Below are 23,051 nucleotides of genomic sequence, written 5' to 3' on the forward strand. Positions count from 1 at the left end.
ATGCAATATACTGGTTAAGAGCTGCAGTGTGAAAGCGCCAGTCTGCATTTACCGGTTACAAATAACCGGTATTTGCAAACGGGTAAAAAGCAGAGTCCAACACGGTTCAGAGACGTTTTTTATGCAGTGTGAACGGCTCTGAACCGGTATATAGGACTCAGGCAGCAGTGAGCACTGAGCTGGTTATCAGCGCAGTGAATATTTAATAATCGAGAGATGCTCATTACATATGCGCATATGTAATTACAGCTCATTCATATGTGCATATGTAATGAGCGGCTCCTAATGACCCGTGCACGCCCACTGCCTACAGCGCTGCCCAGATCCACAGCCAAGTACCAGGGGAGGGGGGGGGGGGGGGGGTGTTACTAGGTGCTGGCTGTGTGGGGGGCCCTGCTGCTTAACGGACACCTGTGGCTGCCGCCCCCGGGTCACCTTCTGAACCCTCTCTACCTATTGCATGGTATATAGCCGGTTAATTACTGTGCACCTTTCACAACGGGTTCAATGTGAAAGGTACAAAAACGGTAATTAACCAGTAATTAACCAGTAATATACTGTTTACAACATGCAGTGTGAATGGGGTTAAACTTGCTCTGACCCAGTTAAAGAAACGTTTAAAAAACCGGGTCAGAGCAGGTTTGGCAGTGTGAAAGCAGCATTAATGTGGTAGAATAAGCTGGTACACTGGGCATGTGCAGCAGCTCCGCTCTGTCCCTTACACTGCATGATGTGGTGGCAGCTCTGTTGATCGTATTATATATGTCATCATTTAAGGTACTTGCCAAGAGGAAGGGGGTTTCCGGGCAACCAGAACCCCCACCCCCAACCCAATGCGTTTGCCTATGCAGGTAGAGGTGTAATGAAAATATGTATGACTGTACATAGTCTATACGTGTATATCAGGGGTGGGGAACCTTTAGGGGGGCATGGGCTGTTTCCATTGGTTGAAAATGGCTCGGGGCCATTTAAAAAAACAAAACGTACAAATTGCCTTCGGCAGCCGTCTCACACTCCAGTTTGAGAGTCGCCGGGCTGTGTGGTCCGGCGGCTGTGCAGGGAGTCTGATACAGGGGTCGGTAACTCTCATGAGATTTCTCCTGTACTTGACTTCCCTTCACAGCTGCAAGGAGGGTGGGCGGGCCACAAAGACCGGCTGCGGGGGCCGTATACGGCCCGCCGGCTGGAGGATCCCCACCGGTGGTGTATATGTACAATAGAGCATTCCAGTGATACACCTCAGCAATCATACTTGTATTCATCTCTACATTAGCCCCATTTTGGGGCTAATGTAGGGGTACATTTACAAAAAAATGGAGAGGTTTAAGGTCACATAACCCACCATAAAGATCAGCATATAAAAGATTAAAAACCAATAAAACATAGTGGGGGGGGGGGGGGGGGGGGGATTTACTAAGAGGTGTATTCTACTTCACATGTGGTGTTGCTATGGGCAACCAATCAGAATCTACTTCTTATTAATTTAGCATCCTTCCAGAATATAGTAGACAGGATCTGATTGGTTGCCCAAAGTAACATCACATGTGAAGTAGAATACACGGTACTTATGTAGTATCTGGGCGCCTGATTTTAAGATCAGGTCGGAAAATCGAATCGAATTGCATCGAAATTGCATGTGAGATTGCATGCAATCCGATGCGATTCTTCATAGGATTCAATGTTAACAAGGTCCTGTTCATTTCCCCACTATCCTAGTGGGCATAGAGTTGATTTTATATAGCGTGGCGAGCACAGCGAACCTAGCATGGCGAGCGGCCGCGGATTACTTAAAATGTTTTCCGCGTCCGCTCGCCACACTTCGGGCTCGGTGGCTCGCTGCGCTCGCCACGCTATATAAAATCAACTCTATGCCCACTTGGATAGTGGGGAAATGAACAGGACCTTGTTAACATTGAATCCTATGAAGAATCGCATCGAATCACATCGGATTGCATGCGATCTCGCATGCAATTTCGATGTGATTCGATGCGATTTTGCTGAAAATCACATAGAATCGCATCTGATTGTATGCCTTAAGGTAAGGCATACAATGACAAAATCGGGCGCCCAGATACTACATAAGTACCGAATACACATCTTAGTAAATTTCCCTCAGTGTGCGCAGTTTTACAAAATGACACTGCACTAAAGCAGATCCATTAAAATGTTAGTGCCAATGTTCCCTCTAATTTTACGAAAGTTGTGTGCGGCAAAAGATGTTGGCTGTGCAACTTTGGAAGGAAATTTAAATTTTTGTGCGTCACTTATATATAACTGGAAAATGACGTTCAGCATTTGTGTTAACTTTACTTCAAAATTATATTAAACATTTAAACATTCAAAACACAGCACACAATGTAGTTAATGGGTGAAACACACATTAATTGAGTCCACAACTGCAAAAAGGGACCATTGCTGCTTTGTGCACTCTGTTGTAATGTCTGTGCGCATGCTCGTGGAGTTGTGTGCGCGTGCACGTGCGCACAGCTTAGAGCAGGCATGTCCAACGTTGGCCCTCCAGATGTTTTGAAACTACACATCCCAGCATGCTTTGCAATAGTTTTAGCATTCTCTAATAGCAAAACTGTGGCAAAGCATGCTGGGATGTGTAGTTTCACAACATCTGGAGGGCCAACGTTGGACATGCCTGGCTTAGAGGGAACACTGGTTAGTGCCACAATTTGTATCAAAGCTTAGTATCAAAGATAGGAGCCTACCAAAGGTAGTGTCGGACTGGGAGGGTAAGGGCCCACCGGGAGTTCTGGGGTGTGACATCATGACAAGGGGGCAGGACCGACATGTGATGCCATCATACCTCCCAAGAAGGGACACAATGCTCTGTTTCTGGACTTCACTCTTAATTTACTATTGCCATCACCAGTTTTAAACAGGTTAATTGATAACAAAGTTATTTCCCCTCAGGTGATGGTAATCATAAATGAAGAGGAAAGTCCAGAAACAGAGCATTGTGGGTACTTGTGTATAATCAGGGCGCCCGGCTACTCTACGTTTGCAACGTAGGCTAAGCTACACTGTTAGTGTAGCCGCACCGTGATAATACAGGAGGCAGCACTTGGAGCAGGGTGGTGTGGTTTATACTTACCCTCCCCTGGGCGGCGATCCCGGATGACTCCCCGGCGGCAGCCACGGTTACTCCCTGGGGGCAGTGACGGTCACTCCTTGGCGGCAGCGTTCAGTTCCCCTCCTCCAGCACTCACGGTGGATGCTGTATGTAATTCAGCGTAGTGCCACTGGTGGCGCATCACATGGTTTCCCTGCTCCCCCAGCGGCACTACGCTGATTGCGCACAGCATCCGTGGCAAGTGCCGTAGCAGGGGGACTGAATGCGACTACAAGGGAAGTCACCGTGGATCCCAACGTGAGTCAGCAGGGATCGACGCAGTGCCCAGGACAGAGGAGGGTAAGTATAGACCAGCCATTTCACCCCCACCATCCACGTCATACCCCCAGTATCCACGTCATACCCCCAGTATCCACGTCTGCGTGGAGTTGTTTTTATAAAGTGGCGAGCAGACGCAGATTCACGTCTGCTTGCCACGCTTCGGGCTTAATGGCTCGCTGCGCTCGCCACACTTTATAATATCAACTCCACGCCGACGTGGATAGTGGGGATATTAAGCATTGTGTATTTTTAGGGCTCCAGAGCCACTTACATAGTTTACGTAGCCAGCATAGTGCTGTACTGGCATTCTGAATACACCACTACATAAACTACGTAATGGGCGCCCTGATAATACACAAGAACCGCATTGTGTCACTCCTGGAGAGGGTCATGTTGGGAGGTATGGGTCATGACACTGGGGGTAGGGGTGTCCAACATGAGATGTCATGACACTGGGGGTGATGTCATGATGCAGCAAATATCACGGCGCCAGATCGCCCACCTGGCTCCTCTTCTCATTCCCAGCAGGCAGATCCCAGGTCAGTCATTAGATAAGTAGGTCATTGTCACCATCAAGGTAAATAAATACTATTTTTACCTCTAAAGTGTCTCCCCAGACTGTCACTGTGCTCCTGGTCTGGCTATCCTCAGTGCTGTTTGTGTGCAGATCACAGATTCCCCACAGTGGGGGTTATTCTGGTTGGTACGGTGAAACGTACGTACGGTCCGTCACACAGTACGTTTTCCGTACGCTCACGGTGAGCGTAAATCCGCCCACGGAACAGTCGCACGCGGACGGTCACAGACACCGACAATGGGGAGGGGTGTACAATTGAGCGTACGCTACCCACAGGCGTAACTTTAGCACCGCAGCCCCCGCGGCCGCGGGGGGGCGCTGTGCATGTGTGGGCGCCGGGGGGCTGTGGTGCTATAGTTAGCCCCCTCCCGCCCGCCAATCCGCCGCCCGCAGCCTTACCTGACTTCACTGGTCCCATCCCGGCTCCCTTGCTGGCTTCATTCTTCTGCTAGTGAGAAGGACCACAATAAAATGTCCGCCCCATATAGCAGACAGTTCTCTGAAACTGTCTGCTGTATGGGGGCGGATATTTTGTGTTGGTCCGTCTCACTAGCAGAAGAATGAAGCCAGCAAGGGAGCCGGGGCGGGACCAGCAAGACAGGTAAGGCTGCAGGCGGGGGGGGGGGGGGGGCGCCCAATTCATAGTTACGCCACTGACGCCACCATATACGGACGGATCTCCCTCTTAGCCACCGATACCTGGCATACATCAGAGCGTACGCCACAGTGCACGGACGGATCTCGTCCGTTTTCCCACCGACACCTTCGGTATATCTGAGCGTACACCACATGCAAACATGTTCAAATATTGTTCAAAATAAGACTTTAGAGTGTGATAGGCAGATGTTGGGATCCTTTGTTAGAGATATGTGATTGCAATAATGTGCTTGGTGGCATCTTACATACAGAGTGTGCTACATAAAAATCATAGCAGATATGAAAGTGCATAATGTATAGTGTTGGGCAAAAATATACAGATTGTGTGCAAAATAGTGGCCATGGCCTTAGGACATCGCTCCACCATTGCAAGTAGAAATTGAGTCCAAAAACATCCTTGTTTCTCTTAGACGTGGTTTATGTGTCTTTTTCATAATAATAAACTGGTATGTTTGTGTTACAGTGAAAAAGTTGACACATGTCGACTCCTGTGAATTGAGTGTCCTGCTTTTTAAAGTATAAAACAACACTTTCTGAATGGGTGTAGATGGTTATAAAATAACTACCTTGACATATATAACCAGGTATTAGAATGAATATTAGCTAAAATGAAACCAACCTTTTCATGTTGAAGTGAAGAAAGATAAGCTTCCAATGTGTTTGAGGGCTGTGTGTGGCTTGCAAGTAGTGAAATAATGGTTTTCACTTAATAGACTGCAGCATTGCTTATTACATTCAGGTGAATGTGTTTGACTAGTAATCAGCGTTAATTAGCAGACCCAGGCGTCCGCTCTCATGCGGTATCTCTAGGGGTGGTCTGGAGCTATCGTTGGCGTCCGCCTGTTTTTGGGCCAAAATGCACGGCACGTTCACCGATCGAGCGGTTGTAGCCCCGTACATTTTTGGTGCACACCCCCGTGTACTCCCATGTTTACGCCCAGTTTTCCTCATTATTCTGACCGCTCCCATAAAAACACTCCCATGCCGCCCACAATGACCGTACTCTTGCGGACAGGTTTTTTCGCACGGAGAGACCCGTCCGTGAACGGTGTGAGGTCGCCGCACATGTGCATTGGGAAAGCTACGCATGCGCATATGAAAAAAAAAACCCTGATCTGTCCGTATACGGTCCCACCGTACCACACACATACCTCTCAACATGACCCTCTCCAGGAGGGACACAATGCTCTATTCCTGGACTTCTGTCTTAATTTAGCATTGCCATCACCTGTGTGGAAGCACCTTTCTTATCAGTTAACCTGTTCAAAACAGGTGATGGCAATCACAAATTAAGGGGAAGTACAGAAACAGATCATTGTGTCCCTCCTGGAGAGGGGCATGTTGGAAGGTATGCAAACAGAATGGGTGTGGTATGGGACTCCGACAGTCGGGATCCCGACAGTCATTATCCCGACTGCCCGGAGTCAGACAGCATGGCGAGCGCAAAAAAGCCCCTTGCGGGCACGGTGGCTCGCTATGCGAGCCACCTATTCTATTCTCCCTCTATGGGGGTCGTGGACCCCCACGAGGGAAAATAGCGGGTGTCCGTCGGGCACCCGGCTGTCTGCATTTTGACAGTTGGGATCCCGACGTCGGGTAAATGACTGTCGGGATCCCGACTGTCGGGATCCCGACTGTCGGGAACCCGTCCGGCACCCAACAGAATAAACCCCAGTCTCTCCAGTGATCCCCTGATGCTGCAGCTGTGCAGTATATCCTGCAGTCTCCCCAGTGATCACCTGATGCTGCAGCTGCGCAGCATATCCTGCAGTCTCCCCAGTGATCACCTGATGCTGCAGCTGTGCAGCATATCCTGCAGCCTCTCCAGTGATCACCTGATGCTGCAGCTGTGCAGCGTATCCTGCAGTCTCTCCAGTGATCAACTGATGCTGCAGCTGTGCAGCATATCCTGCAGTCTCTCCTGTGATCACCTGGTGCTGCAGCTGTGCAGTATATCCTGCAGTCTCTCCAATGATCACCTGGTGCTGCCGCTGTGCAGCGTATCCTGCAGTCTCTCCAGTGATCCCCTGATGCTGCAGCTGTGCAGTAGATCCTGCAGTCTCCCCAGTGATCACCTGATGCTGCAGCTGTGCAGCATATCCTGCAGTCTCTCCAGTGATCACCTGATGCTGCAGCTGTGCAGTGTATCCTGCAGTCTCTCCAGTGATCCCCTGATGCTGCAGCTGCGCAGAATATCCTGCAGTCTCTCCAGTTATTCCCTGATGCTGCAGCTGTGCAGTATATCCTGCAGTCTCTCCAGTGATCCCCTGATGCTGCAGCTGTGCATTATATCCTGCAGTCTCTCCAGTGATCACCTGATGCTGCAGCTGTGCAGTATATCCTGCAGTCTCTCCAGTGATCACCTGATGCTGCAGCTGTGCAGTATATCCTGCACTCTCTCCAGTGATCACCTGATGCTGCAGCTGTGCAGTATATCCCGCAGTCTCCCCAGTGATCACCTGATGCTGCAGCTGTGCAGCTTATCCTGCAGTCTCTCCGGTGATCCCCTGTTCCGGCAGCTGCGCAGCATATCCTGCAGTCTCTCCAGTGATCACCTGGTGCTGCAGCTGTGCAGTATATCCTGCAGTCTCTCCAGTGATCACCTGATGCTGCAGCTGTGCGGCATATCCTGCAGTCTCTCCGGTGATCCCCTGTTCCGGCAGCTACGCAGCATATCCTGCAGTCTCTCCAGTGATCAACTGATGCTGCAGCTGTGCAGTATATCCTGCAGTCTCCCCGGTGACCACATGATGCTGCAGCTGCACAGCGTATCCTGCAGTCTCCCCGGTGATCATCTGGTGCTGCAGCTGTGCAGCGTATCCTGCAGTCTCCCCGGTGATCACCTGATGCTGCAGCTGTGCAGTATATCCTGCAGTCTCCCTGGTGATCACCTGATGGGGCAGCTGCGCAGTGTATCCCTGCAGTCTCTCCGGTGATCACCTGATGGGGCAGCTGTGCAGTATATCCTGCAGTCTCCCTGGTGATCACCTGATGCTGCAGCTGTGCATTAAATCCTGCAGTCTCCCCGGTGATCATCTGGTGCTGTAGCTGTGCAGTATATCCTGCAGTCTCCCCAGTGATCACCTGATGCTGCAGCTGTGCAGTATATCCTGCAGTCTCTCCGGTGATCACCTGATGGGGCAGCTGTGCAGTATATCCTGCAGTCTCCCTGGTGATCACCTGATGCTGCAGCTGTGCATTAAATCCTGCAGTCTCCCCGGTGATCATCTGGTGCTGTAGCTGTGCAGTGTATCCTGCAGTCTCTCCAGTGATCACCTGATGCTGCAGCTGTGCAGCGCATCCTGCAGTCTCTCCGGTGATCACCTGATGGGGCAGCTGCGCAGTATATCCTGCAGTCTCCCCGGTGATCACCTGATGCGGCAGCTGCGCAGTGTATCCCTGCAGTCTCTCCGGTGATCCCCTGTTACGGCAGCTGCGCAGCATATCCTGCAGTCTCTCTAGTGATCACCTGGTGCTGCAGCTGTGCAACGTATCCTGCAGTTTCCCCGGTGATCACCTGATGCTGCAGCTGTGCAGCAAATACTGCAGTCTCTCCGGTGATCCCCTGTTCTGGCAGCTGCGCAGCATATCCTGCAGTCTCTCTAGTGATCACCTGGTGCTGCAGCTGTGCAGCATATCCTGCAGTTTCCCCGGTGATCACCTGATGCTGCAGCTGTGCAGCAAATCCTGCAGTCTCTCCGGTGATCCCCTGTTCTGGCAGCTGCGCAGTGTATCCTGCAGTCTCTCCAGTGATCACCTGCAGCTGTTACACTGTTTACACTGATGCGTTATCTCCAATCTATATTATTCCATAGACAATCACCACATGTTACCTCGAATCTTCGGTATAAATATGGCTTGCCAGAACGGGGTGGACTTTCACAGTCTTCCTGGCTGATCGCGAATTCTCTATACCACTATCTCCATGGTATTACAGTCAACCACTTGTTTCAATCTACACATCCTTAAAGCAACAATATTAATTGGTCTGCAATACATTCCTTACAGCTCCTACTATTAAACTTCTGGGGATTGTTTTGATACAAATGTTTCATTTATTTAGAAACAATGTTCAGTTACCAATGATGTATTTTTGTAACATTCAATTTAAACTGGGTACACGGTAGCAACCAGCAATTGTGCCCAATTTACTGAGGATTTCCCTTGCAAGCGTTACTGAGCACATACACGGCAATCTTGCTAACAATATATTGTATCGCTTTGTCACATACGATTTATCGCTGCCCCTGTGAACACTTGATCTACTTGAAATTTGAGTGTCAAGAAGGCGATGTCCTCTGCACGGGAGGGGTGAGTGCAGTGGACCAGTCCGCGCAGGAGGGGCGAGTGCATTGGACCGATCCGCGCAGGAGGCGGAAATATACGTTAAACTACACAGATGTCATAAAGGCAATGCTGCTCACACGGAACAATATGTTGATAATACACAAAATACTGGGCCCCCAAAAAATGATTGATTATCGTCAGACTACACATGTGCCGCGATCATACTGCACATGTGTAAAGGTGCTGTGAGTACATTACTGCAGAGTGACCGATGGGAAGAGACCGTTTAGGTGAGTTAATGGGGAGTAATGGGATGCCTGCTGCTTTGTACCTGAGGAGGATGAGGGTTGTGATACTTGATTATCCCAAAATACAAATGTAACCCTTAAAAAAAAAAAAATTCAAGAGGTTCAACAAAAATGTCAAACCCATCTGGTTTGGTTAATTTCAGGAATCACAAATCAATTTGAGCTGCAAAGATTATTTTTTTGTAGGTCAAATTGTTAAATAAATTGTTGTTTAAAATCTTTTTTTATTTTTATTCTTAGTAACCCTTAAAAGTTCTCCCCTCCCTCGTGCCCCCTCCCTCTCGCCTTGAAGATGAACCCTACTTGTGACAGGGACCGAGCACAGGCACCTGGGGAGAGGAGGGGGATTTCCATTAGAGGACATTACGCTGCTGACTGTGAATGAAACAGGAGAGTTTTGTGGGTTTTTTATAAAGTTTTAAAAATGTGTTAAGACTCCATTAAATAGTAATGTGTAAAGCAAGGGCTCCCAAATGTTCCTGGCTAATGGTGCTCTAGAGTCAGCATTTTGTTTTGCGGAACCCTCTAAACCAAAAATTCAGCAAACATGAATAAAGCAAATTGTGTAAACTTGTCATCCTACAGTCAATAGGTCAACCACTAGAATGTCAACTTAATGTCGACCCAACAATGTTGACATCCTTAGGTTGTGCAGAGGCGTGACTTGGTGTGGTGATACCCAATGTGCAGTATGGAGCCATGAAAGTGGGCTTGGCCTTACAGGGAAGGGGCGTGACCAGTATGTGGGTGTGCCAAGATTCCCAGAGATGTTCGGCTGCACTTGGAGACTTTAACTGCAGTACCGACTCGTCTTCAGTGTCATCTGGCACCCAGCTCTCTGTCACTGTGGAGGAGCCATCATTTTGAGCCCCCCTCTCCGTAGTTACGCCTTTGGTTATGTGGTGCTGGGCAGGGTTGCCTTTCTGATTGTCCTCTTGGGCCTCCTCCTTTCTGCAGTGCAGTACACTGTGACATTGTATTGTAGGTACTTGTGTACTTTCACGGCTCCCAACGCATGCCATCGCATGCCATATGTAGTGGCATGCGATGCGATTTTCGGGTGTTTTATGCATTTTATTAAAATTGCATGCGATCGCATCGTATGCGATCGCATGAGATCGCATGCGATCGCATCGCATGCGATCACATGCGATCTGATGCGATGCGATGTCATTTTTCACAGAAATTATGGACATGAGTTGAAATCATGTAAAATGCACCCCAAATGTAATTTTTCACACTGTACCACCCCCACTATCAACGCCAACCCGAAGCGTGGCGAGCGCTCCGAGCCCGCGAGGGTCGGCGGTACGCGTCCTATGACCTTTTCATACCCCCACTATCCACGTCGGCGTGGAGTTGAGAATAGAAAGTGTGGCGAGCGCAGCAAGCCACCGAGCCCGAAGCGTGGCGAGCGCAGCGAGCCCCGCGAGGGGACGCGGATACCTTCACAGGTATCCGTGTCCCCTTGCGGGCTTCACAGGTATCCGTGTCCCCTCGCGGGCTTCACAGGTATCCGTGTCCCCTCGCGGGGCTCGCTGCGCTCGCCACACTTTCTATTCTCAACTCCACGCCGACGTGATGCGATTTTTCCCTGTACGATGCCCATCATGGGAGCCGTGATTGTACACAAGTACCGTATTGTAGTCTACTGCATATACGCAGGTCTCAAGGACATTGAGTCCCCCCACAATGTTCCTGGTGACCTTTCTAATCTGCAAGTGCAAATCACAGGGAAAATGGCCGCAGTGCGTTTTTCCAGGTGATTTCTGCTGCTCCAGACAGGTGAGTTTAATTACGGGTGCCGGATTCCAACGGTCATTAGTATGACATCAGAATCCCAACTGTTAAATTATTATTATTATTATAATTTTATTTATAAGGCGCCACAAGTGTTTCGCAGCGCTGTACAAAGGAACAATACAGGGAGACAAAGCTTGGCATAACATTGAATAAATAACAAAAATAGAGTACAAATAAAGAGCGCCACAGTTCAATACACATTACAGCTTAAATATAAGTAGTGAGGACTCAATCAACATACAACTAGAGGCTTGAGGCCAATGATGGAGATGAGTATGCAGACGAAGATGGTCACTGAGTGTTGGAGTAAAGGAGAGCTGTGAGTGACATGTGAAGAGAAGTGGGCTTTGACAACAGGAGGGAAGAGGGCCCTGCTCGGCGGAGCTTACAATCTAGTAGGAAGGGAAGACAGACAGATTACAAGAGGTGCAAGCAAGTGGGTGGTGGCTAGATAGCAGGATGTAAACAGGCAAGGGGTCAGAGAACCAGCTGGTTTATGCAGTGGAAGGGTACGCTTTGATGAATAGGTGAGTTTTCAGTGCCCGTTTGAAGCTTTGCAAGGTCGGGTGCAAAATGCCCAACAGTCGGGTTCCCAACTGACAGGGGCTATTATTTCTCATGGGGTCCACGACCCACATAGAGAGAATAGATCCGGTACCGAGCCTGCAGCGGGGTGAGTGCAGTGAGGCTGCAAGGGGCTTCGTAGTGCTGGGGGGGGGAGGGGAATAGGGGGACGACCCATTTTTTTCCCAGCCGATTTCAGTTACTCCACTTCTATAGTTGCTGCTAGTAGTTCATAGACCCAGGTAGAGGGCATACACTAAACGCCTCTACTTTGGGTATTTGCCATCTACCGTGTTATTAGCAGTGTGTCAGTTCCTAAGCCTTTGACTCCTCCACGTGACCATCCAACATCCACTACTGGTCCACTGCAGGCATATCTGGGTGCACACAATCCCACAGTCCTAAACAAATTTTATTTGCGTAACTGAAATTTTGCGCTAGAAGCAGCTATGGAGAGTCTCTGGAACTTGATAGGACCTACACCAAAAAGGTCCTAAAATTGTTTACAAGTGGAAAAATGGGTTTAAGATCCAGAAACAATTCACAGCGCTAACAAACTAAAATGAAATAAATAAAACTAAAGAAAATAAAAATCGTGAAAAATCAAGTGAACAAAATCAATGTGCACAAATGTAAGATCAAAGGTACTTCCCTTTCATATGTTTCAATGGGAGGGAGGTAAAGGTATCGTTCCTTTGAAGAAATTCTTTTAAAGTGTTTAAGATCCGTGGGTTTTCTTATTTTTCTCAAAAAAGGCATGAAATGAAGAAAATGTACATTGTGTAAACAAATAAATTTAAACAAAATTATAACATAAATAATAAAGTTCAAAAATGTTGGCAGTGGAATTCGTTTTTCTCCTGATTTCTAGATTTTGTCACGAAGTTTTACTTCAGGGGCGTACCTCTACTCACTTAGATGTAATATATTCTAATCCCATAAAGGTATCTTTTTCAATAAAACACACAATTCTCTTTCAAGAAAAAGGGGGATGAATGAGCGTACCCCCACTCACTGGTTATTCGGTGGGGTAAATCTCATCAGGGTATCTTTTATGGGGGTTGTCCCAGATCTTTATATACCAAATAAATGAGTATATGTTTGGCGTACCCCCACTCACATCCAAGATGGTAGATAAAAGCACATCAAGGTATCTTTTATAAAATTTCAAGATGGAAATTTTTTTAGAGAAGATGGCGTACCACACTCACGGTGTTTTAGACTGGAGCCAGACGCATCAAGGTTTCTTTGTAGTTTCAAAGAGGGAGATCTTTATTTCCACAGAGAATTTCTCAATGTGGGTTTGGTGACCCTTGCTCTACACCACTCTGCACACACTGCAGAGTGGTGTAGAGCAAGGGTCACCAAACCCACATTGAGAAATTCTCTGTGGAAATAAAGATCTCCCTCTTTGAAACTACAAAGAAACCTTGATGCGTCTGGCTCCAGTCTAAAACACCGTGAGTGTGGTACGCCATCTTCTCTAAAAAAATTTCCATCTTGAAATTTTATAAAAGATACCTTGATGTGCTTTTATCTACCATCTTGGATGTGAGTGGGGGTACGCCAAACATATACTCATTTATTTGGTATATAAAGATCTGGGACAACCCCCATAAAAGATACCCTGATGAGATTTACCCCACCGAATAACCAGTGAGTGGGGGTACGCTCATTCATCCCCCTTTTTCTTGAAAGAGAATTGTGTGTTTTATTGAAAAAGATACCTTTATGGGATTAGAATATATTACATCTAAGTGAGTAGAGGTACGCCCCTGAAGTAAAACTTCGTGACAAAATCTAGAAATCAGGAGAAAAACGAATTCCACTGCCAACATTTTTGAACTTTATTATTTATGTTATAATTTTGTTTAAATTTATTTGTTTACACAATGTACATTTTCTTCATTTCATGCCTTTTTTGAGAAAAATAAGAAAACCCACGGATCTTAAACACTTTAAAAGAATTTCTTCAAAGGAACGATACCTTTACCTCCCTCCCATTGAAACATATGAAAGGGAAGTACCTTTGATCTTACATTTGTGCACATTGATTTTGTTCACTTGATTTTTCACGATTTTTATTTTCTTTAGTTTTATTTATTTCATTTTAGTTTGTTAGCGCTGTGAATTGTTTCTGGATCTTAAACCCATAATCCCACAGTCCTGACACCTCTGATGTCCATAGGCGAATCTAGGGGGTGGTCCAGGGGTGCACATGACCACCCATTTTGTAGCTGGGGGATGGGGCTTTCCAACGAGCCCAGCCCCGTGTCTCTACCCCCCTGGGAACCGGAGATACTGCCAGGCAAAACGGAACGTTTTCCCTATAGGATCACATGGGACCCGCTAATTCCGACCCCCACCCAGTTCAATGGCTGCCAGTTCCCCCTTCGGCATCACTGAAGCTCGAAGTTGATCTCAGTTGAACCCAAATCGCTGGGCCTTCAATCTGATACCAGGCTGGATCCATATGGGTTAATTGGTTCCAGGGATATTGAGCATACCTCTCAACTGTCACGATTTCAGCGGGACAGTCCCGATTTTCGGGTCCTGTCCCGCTGTCCCACCCGCAGCAGGCATTGTCCCGCTGGGGGGGGTGGCAGTTGGGAGACCCCCCAATCTAATAGAATAGACGCTGTGCGCATGCGCACAGCGTCTATTCACGTACAAAAATGAGGTCACGGCTAATTAGCATAAGCCACGCCCTCATTTGCATACACCCCCGCCCCCTTTCCGGACTGTCCCTATTTCATCAGCACAGAAGTTGGGAGGTATGTATTGAGGTTAAACCGTTTTTTTTTTTTTTTTCATTTCTTAAATGTAATTTCATGACTGTTTGTTTATGTTCTTTGTGGGCAGATTTCTCTGGAACCAAACAGCCCAGTTTCACGGGACCAAAATCATTTGAAGCCAACTCAAAAGTTCTTCAATATGATACTGGTCTCATGTAAATGGGTCAGTTGGTTCCGAAGATATAGCTGGTTGGTTAAAGGGGGGTAGGGAGAGGGGAGTGGTTGTCTCTCCCCCTCACACCAGAAAATGCAGGGACTAGGCTGGTGTATAAGGGGTCAGCCTGGGAATGTCCTTGCATGATCCTGGGACCATATTCCCGGGTAAATCCCTGCATTTTCTGTTGTGAAAGGGGTATTATTTCAAATAGCCGTGACCTGCAGTGCTCTGAATACAGCCGGGCAGCCCCCTGCTCTCTGCCCAGCTGTCAATGACTGTCACCCCTGCAGCTTCCGCTCCAATTCTTCTCCACGCTTTCACCTCAGCCCGCCCCCCCTTTAATCATGTGGTGCCGGCGCCCGGCGTGCACCCCCGACATCACGCACAACAACAGCGCGCACAATATTTAAAATGTCCACTCTGCTAGAGGGGACACCAGGAGGGGAGTGGGAGCGTGCTCTGCGCTGCGCTCTGCTCCTCTCCCCATAGAAGCAGCTGCACCGCTCTCCATCTCTCCCTGCAGCAGCAGCGAAGGCTCATATAAAAATTTACAGTAAGTGGCACTTTTGGGGGCATTGCTTAAGGGACGCTACAAGTGGCGGTATGTGGGGGCATTACGCATAATGTGCGGCTTAATGTGTAAGGGGCATTATGGTGTGCGGCATCATGTGTAATGGGTACTATGGTGCCATCAAGCAAGAACCCCCTAGCAATGAGCACATAGGTAAGCAGCACTTATGTGGCAAATATGTAATGGGCATTACGGTTTGTTATGTAGTATGTAATGGGCATCATGATGTGTGGCACAATGTGTAATGGGCAGGGCCGCCGAGAGGCAGGGGGGGCGGGTACATTTTACCGGGGCCCGGGCCTGTCAGGGGGGCCCTGGTCCAGGGGCACAAACAAACAGTTTTTTTTTTTTTTTGGCAGAGCATGTGTAGTGGCGTGAGAGGGGACGGGAGTGCTGGTGGGGGTGGGAGAGGGGGCGGGCGCTGGGTATAATAGAGGAGTAGGAGAGAGAGGTCAGCTGTCACTCACAGTGTGTGCAGTGGCAGCAGCCAGCCACCGCTACAGATCTTCAGCGCAGACAGGAGAATGTTGCTCCTTCTGTCCTGAGTCCTGACTCCGTCCTCTGCGCAGCTCAGCTAGGTGATAGGAAGATGTTGCAGGCAGGGGCTAACATACATAAAATTACTGTCCACATGACGGGCTACAAAAAGATGGCCACCGTTTACCAATAGGGATACAGCTTTCCTTTCCAGCACAAGTGACATAGGGGGCGGGGCTTATCGGGGCTGCTGCATTTGATGGAAGAAGAGAAGCTGCATCCTCCTGATCATGAGGAGAGACTGACCCATGGATTGGAGGAGAGAGACAGAAAGGTAGAGAGGAAGTGCCTGCTACCCTACTCTTGCATACACACAAAAAAAAAATATGTATCTATTGATTGTTGTGATTACAAACTATGTGAAAAAAAAATTGTTGCCAGATTTTTGGAAGCAAAATCCTACATGAGGATTTTTTTTAATTAGCCTGTGGTTGATTGTCGATGCTGTGTGTGAGTGCAGGGGATAGCATAATGTATGAGGGGAGTGTGTCCAGGTTAGCCGTGATAGTATAGTGTGTGGGGAGCGGGTGCAGGGTTAGTGGTGATAGTATAGTGTGTGGGGAGCAGGTGTAGGGTTAGCAGTGATAGTATAGTGTGTGGGGAGCAGGTGCAGGGTTAGCAGTGATAGTATAGTGTGTGGGGAGCAGGTGCAGGGTTAGCGGTGGTAGTATAGTGTGTGTGGGGAGCGGGTGTGTGGGGAGCAGGTGTAGGGTTAGCAGTGATAGTATAGTGTGTGGGGAGCAGGTGCAGGGTTAGCGGTGATAGTATAGTGTGTGGGGAGCGGGTGCAGGGTTAGTGGTGATAGTATAGTGTGTGGGGAGCAGGTGTAGGGTTAGCAGTGATAGTATAGTGTGTGGGGAGCAGGTGCAGGGTTAGCAGTGATAGTATAGTGTGTGGGGAGCAGGTGCAGGGTTAGCAGTGATAGTATAGTGTGTGGGGAGCAGGTGCAGGGTTAGCGGTGGTAGTATAGTGTGTGTGGGGAGCGGGTGTGTGGGGAGCAGGTGTAGGGTTAGCAGTGATAGTATAGTGTGTGGGGAGCAGGTGCAGGGTTAGCGGTGGTAGTATAGTGTGTGTGGGGAGCGGGTGTGTGGGGAGCAGGTGTAGGGTTAGCAGTGATAGTATAGTGTGTGGGGAGCAGGTGCAGGGTTAGCGGTGATAGTATAGTGTGCATGGGGATAGGGTGCAGGGTTAGCGGTGACAGAATACTGTGTGTGCATGGGGAGCGGGTGAAGTGTTAGCGGTGATAGTATAGTGTGCATGGGGAGCGGGTGCAGGGTTAGCGGTGATAGAATAGTGTGCGTTGGGAGTTGGTGAAGGGTTAGAGGCAGTATAGTATGTGTGGGGAGAGGGTGCAGGGTTAGCGGTGATAGTATAGTGTGGGGGGAGCAGGTGCAGGGATAGTGGTGATAAGTATAGTGTGCAGGGTTAGTGGCAGTATAGTGTGTGTGGGGGAAACAGGTGCCGGTTTAGGGGTAGTGTGCGAAAGAAGCAGAGTTACGGGTAGTGTAGTGCGTGAGGAAAGCTGGTGCAGGGTTCGTGGTACTACATACCTCCCAACATTCTGCATAATGAAAGAGGGACACTCGCAGCATCCGAAAAGGGGGTGGGGCATGTGCAAATGAGGGTGCGGCTTATGCAAATTAGCCGCGACCCCATTTTCAGCCGTGAATAGACGCTGTGCGCATGCGCACAGCGTCTATTCTACCAGATTGGGGGGATTTCAAACTGCCCCCCCCCCCCCCCCCCGCAGCGGGACAATGCCTGCCGCGGGTGGGACAGCAGGACAGGACCTGAAAATCGGGACTGTCCCGCTGAAAGCGTGACTGTTGGGAGGTATGGTTCTATAGTTAAGGTAATGTGTGGGGAGCAGGTGCAGTTTTAGAGGTAAAGAGTTATAGCACCGGTCCTGTGCCTGGACAGAGCTGCAGGTGAGCTATTAAGGACTAATTAGTTTAACTGGAAACTCCCAATTGCGTAATTAGTTGTTAATTGCATTGCAGAGCAATTGCTGACAGTTTTTTCTTAAAATATGGATTTTAGGTTTAAATTGAGCTGTGTACATAGCTTTACACTAACACTATACTGAGCTATGTACATCGCTTTACACTCTCTCTATACTGAACTTTCAGGGTTATTCAGACCTGGTCGCTGGGCTACTAATTTGCAGAGCCCTGCAATCAATTATTGGCTGCCCAGTGAAATCCCACCCCCTTCAAGACGAAAAACCTCCATGTAAAGGTGCGTACACACGTACAGATTTTCTGTCTGATCTATCTGGCGGGAACAAAAACCTGAAATGTTATGGGAGCAACTGACAATCAAAAATTTCCACCCAAATGCAGGAAAACAGAAAAAAACATATGCTCTGATAAATTTGTTATATCAGAATGATTTAAACAATTTGACTGATCACTGTCTGCTTTCAAGCATTTAAGAACAATTTTTTGTTGCTCCCATACATTTCCAGACTTTTGTTTCTACCAGATAGATCACACAGAAAATCTGTATGTGTAAGGTGCTTAAGGATGCAATGTTAATTATGGGCCAGTGCTCTGGACTTGCACCCCAGGCTAAAAGTTGCCAGCCTGCCCCTGCTATGACCGGATGCTGCTGGCAGCCTGCACGTGGGAGGGAAGGTGCGGTGGAGGAGCTCAGGGAGCCTAAGCTCGTTGCTCAAACTGATCCATTAACGCTGTCTGTTCTGCAAGTAAATTTGTCTGCCCTTGGTACTTTTGATGCATCAGCTCAGACTCTGTGGTCTTATTTGCGCATATTTGAAAAGTTCCTTGCGTGCAGCACCTTTAGTATAGTGTGTATGTATATATATATATAGAGAGAGAGGGAGAGAGATATCGCTATCAATGCAATAACTGCCACCCAGTAACCACCAACCTTGGAAGCAGTGGCGTAACAACGGGTTGGGGGAACCAGTGCCGGCGGAGTGTGCGGGGAGCGCCCTCCATAGGGGCCCTGGAAAGTTATTGTACCGGGGCCCATGATTTCTCTTGGCAGCCCTGGTAATGGGCATTATGGTGTGTGGCCTTATGTGTAATTGGCATTACGGCGTGTGACTTTATGGGCGGTATTCAATGAGAATATCTGCGAGGTGCAGCGAATCCTTTTTAGGATTCGCTGCACATTCGCCATGTTCTGGAGCCTCGCTGGCTCCCGTATGCAACGAGTCAGGGGCTCGCTGCCCCTGACCGGCGAATATGAGCTCCTGCGGCGAACGCCGCAGGGAGCCTGAGGACGGTGGCAGGCAGAGAGATGGAAGTCTCTCTGCCTGCCCCAGAACGTTTGTGGGGGGAGGTGGACTCCCCGGGTGCCAGGCAGCACAGGCTGCCCCCCGGGGGTGCCAGCAGGGGGCCGCGTATATTCACTACACCCGATCGTAACGATCGGGTGCAGTGAATATATGAATATCTAATGAGCGGCTCGGCTCCGGCGCCCCCTGCTGGCTGCTGTGTAAAAAAAAAATATATATATATTTTTTTTTATTAAATATATATTCATGTGCTTACAGCACATAAATAAAAATAGCATGCCCCTCCTCAGAATAAAATTCCTGATTTTTTTACACCAAATGTAAAAAACAAAACACTTTATTTTAAAAGTTCACATTCCACTTCTCCATAAAAAAATAGCGATTGCTACTCGGTGAATCATGGCGAAAAAAACCTTCAAATGTATTCGCCATGTGGTCATTGAATAGGGTGATTCACCGTTTTAGTCAAAAATTCGCCAAACAGCACAAATTCGCCATAAAAACATGGCGAATCAGGCTCATTGAATACCGCCCAATGTGTAATGGGTATTACGGAGTTTGCTTAAATGTGTAATGGGCATTACTGTGTATGGTACTGTGTAAGTGTAATACCACACCCCTTTTGTGATGTCACGCCTCCTTCCCATGAGGTCACGCCCCTTTTGCTGCGCAAAGGTCCCCCTGCTGTTGTGTCTACATCTGGGACCACCCATTACCATAATTCAAGATTCGCCTATGCTGATGTCACAATCCCATGACATGATATGGCAGGGGGAGGAGCAAGGTTTGATGGCCTATCAGTTTTCACTAACCACATAGATTCCTTTTAGTAATCTGGTGACGAACAAAGTGGAGCAGAGATAGCCACTGCGGACAAAGCAAGCCCAGGAGGGTACAATTAGGATCCCCTGTTCGGACCTTGCTCCTCCCCCTGGTGTAGCATGTCACTTAAATGGATGTCAGAGGTCCTTTAGCCTGGTGAATTTAGGAACTTATTCTGGTCTGTTTGCAAGGTTCCCTTCGTTCGCATGGGGCTGGTGCAAACTGACTGCATGCACCCAACATTGCGGGGGGACAGCGGGCAGGGGTACTCGTCCATGGGAATGCCCAGCGTTTCATGGGGGGCGGACCACCTTTTGCAGGGTGGGTTCTGGTGGACTCGCAAGGGTGCAAATTTGCATCCTTTGCGAATCAACCAGAATAAGGTCCTTAGTCTTAACACAATCAGGATGTTGGGTTGGACTGGCCCACTTGGGGGTACTGGGGAAATCCTTGGTGCCCAATAGCCCCCTGCTCCACTATTGTCCATACATTAAGTTATACATTATTACTGTACTACAGGGTCAGCTACCTGGGGGAGCAGGACCACTGATCAACATGGGTATTGGTTGGCTTCTATAGAAGCTTCACTGAGATTCTCCCTAGTGCCAATTAAAGAGGGCAGTCACCACATCCGAACATTAAAAATCCTCTCCGATAATTAACCAACAAATACCATGGACATGGACCAGGAATTATTGTGTAACGGCTGAATACTGAATCGCCAGGCACTGTTCCATTGAACTTTGAGTCCCCATTCAATCCAAAAATCCCAGTTCAATCTGGAAAATGTCCCATTAGAAGAAATCCTCTACGCGTTTCGCAATGCCACTACGTGCTTTCTTCAGATCTGTGCATTTCGTCGCCGCTGTTGGACACTTTAGATAAAATCCGTTTGACTTTGTAAAGTCACCGCAGCCCAAGTGTATTATCATTAGTCATACAAATATACCGGAGTAGGGATTACAAAATGTTCTTAACGGCATACATTATTGATTAAAAATGATTAACATAAAAACAATATAATTACAAGAGCAAATATAAATAATTAAATCCGACTCATATTGATATGTGTAAGAAATCAAAATATATTATCTCCCGCTGAGTCTCGTGTGGCCTATTGCATTATTCAAGGACAATTCTCATCTCTCTACCAGTGCAATTTAATAAGGCCGACTCTGGAGCAGAAGTCAAATGGGCAGTAGGGATGATAACGCGTTACTCTCCTGAGACGGGAGCCTTGTACACTTGATAAATGCTACCTCAATGCTGATTCCGTGGTGCGGCCTAGTCCTCCTAATCTCCAGTGAAGACCTGATGAATTTAAGGACAGCGTTTACCTGTTCGCTAAGATGGGAACATACGCAGACTAGTGAACAAGCCTGAATAAGGCCCATTGAGAGAACAGGGATTTGCCCCAATCTCCACTCCTGATGTATGGGCATTTAAAAAAGATTTGGATCTTTTAATTATGACCTGAAAACAGTCTAAAGGGGCGTACACAGGGCGCGATATGAACTACCGATATGGATTATATAGGAAAAGTATATATTGAAAAGTATGTAACATTATTTACAGTTGTTTGTTTCTAATTCAGACCTTATGCACCTGATAAGATTAGCGCAAAATCATATGAAAAAGGACAGCATACGAGGCTCCCGGGCGGCTTAAAGGGGGCAGGGGGGGGGGGGTGTTTTCGGGTGACTTAACCTGAAGTAGGACCAGCTTGAATGGGTACACAGTCGTTGGATAGACACATACAAGGTGGACATACATTGTGTCGACCATTGAAGGTCAACATTCGCCTTTGTCGACCTAATGTTTGTGTCGACCTCAGATCCAAGTCGACCTTAGGCATGTTGACCTATTCCATGTCTCGTCCTAAGCCATGCCGACCATCAGTGTTGGACCCAATGACCCCTACCCCTTTAATATTCCATCAGAAACAAATACATAACAGACGATCAGAATATTATGAATCTGAGATTAATATTTAGGACTATGGGGCAAATGTATTAAGCCTTGGAGAGTGATAAAGTGGACGGAGATAAAGTAGCAACCAACCAGCTCCTAACTGTCATTATGCATCGTCTAAGACAATGGGCAGTGTTTTATGGGCGCCCGGTAGGTGACCATCGAATGATTGATCCTGCAGCGGTGGCATGCGAGTGGGTGTGTCTTTGTTATACATGATACCGAGGGGAATCGCGAAGGCGGCGAAGGGGGGGGGGGTAGTAGTTGGCAGGGCGGCGGTCATACTGCCTGGCTATTTACTATTACATCTCACACAGATATTGTCATCTATTACCAGACGTTATTGATGTACCCAACACTATTCCCCTTGTGCGGACAGAGGAAGACAGGGGCCTGATTGAGTGATAACCCAGGGTGAGATGACGGGTAGATTTCAGGAAGAATGAGCCTCATTGATTGGCAGTGGGGGGTATCGGTTGGATGACAGTGAGCGGGAGGACATGTAATCATTAATGACAGTGTCAGACAATCCCAGCCCCCCCCCCCCCCCCCCTATCAGCAACGGAATAATCAATGAGTGTCTTTTCAAGGAAACCTGCACTCTGGGGGCTGGGATTCACTAAGACACCAGTTTCCTAACCCAAAGTCTCTGACGCCCAATTACTCTGTATTACTGCTCAGTGGTTGCTATGGAGAAACCATCACTGGGGGGTTTCCAGGATGAGATACTGGGGATGGTCTCTCTCTCTCTCCCTCTCTGTCATACAGTAGCTGGTGATAACAGCGGCTACTAAGTACAGATACAGTAGTGCTGAGCTCAGCAGGAACTCTCCCCTGTCAGTCTAGGAATCAGCCACATTGACAATCACGTTAGTGACCGGCTGCAATCATGTTCCCTTATGACATGTGAAAATGAGCATTATTCACTCGCTCCTGACAGGTGCAGTATTCTGATTCCTCGTGAATGACAGGGACTGCATACCTGCCAACTTCGAGGCTACGCGAGTGGGTGGACCGGTCGGTGTATAGGGGGTGTGGCTGCAAAGGTGGGTTGCGCGAGGGCGTGGCAGCTTGTTTGTCTAATCATGGCTCCGCCCCCTATATATTGCCAGGCATTGTATAACAGGGGCGGGGCTTCAGCAGAAATTGTATCACCAGGACTCTTCAGGCCACCCACTTGTGCGCTGTAAGTGGCAGCTGCCTGGGCCAGAGGAAGGTTTTCTGGCATCCTGACGAAATCCCTATACGTATGGAAAAAGGAAGAAAAAAAGTAGTGCTAATTGCCACAGTCTGCAGTAAAAGTTCTCTATAATTGAGTATGGTATAATTACCAA

Source organism: Crinia signifera, chromosome 8, assembly GCF_055691185.1.
Source record: "Crinia signifera chromosome 8, ASM5569118v1, whole genome shotgun sequence".
Lineage (NCBI taxonomy): Eukaryota > Metazoa > Chordata > Amphibia > Anura > Myobatrachidae > Crinia > Crinia signifera.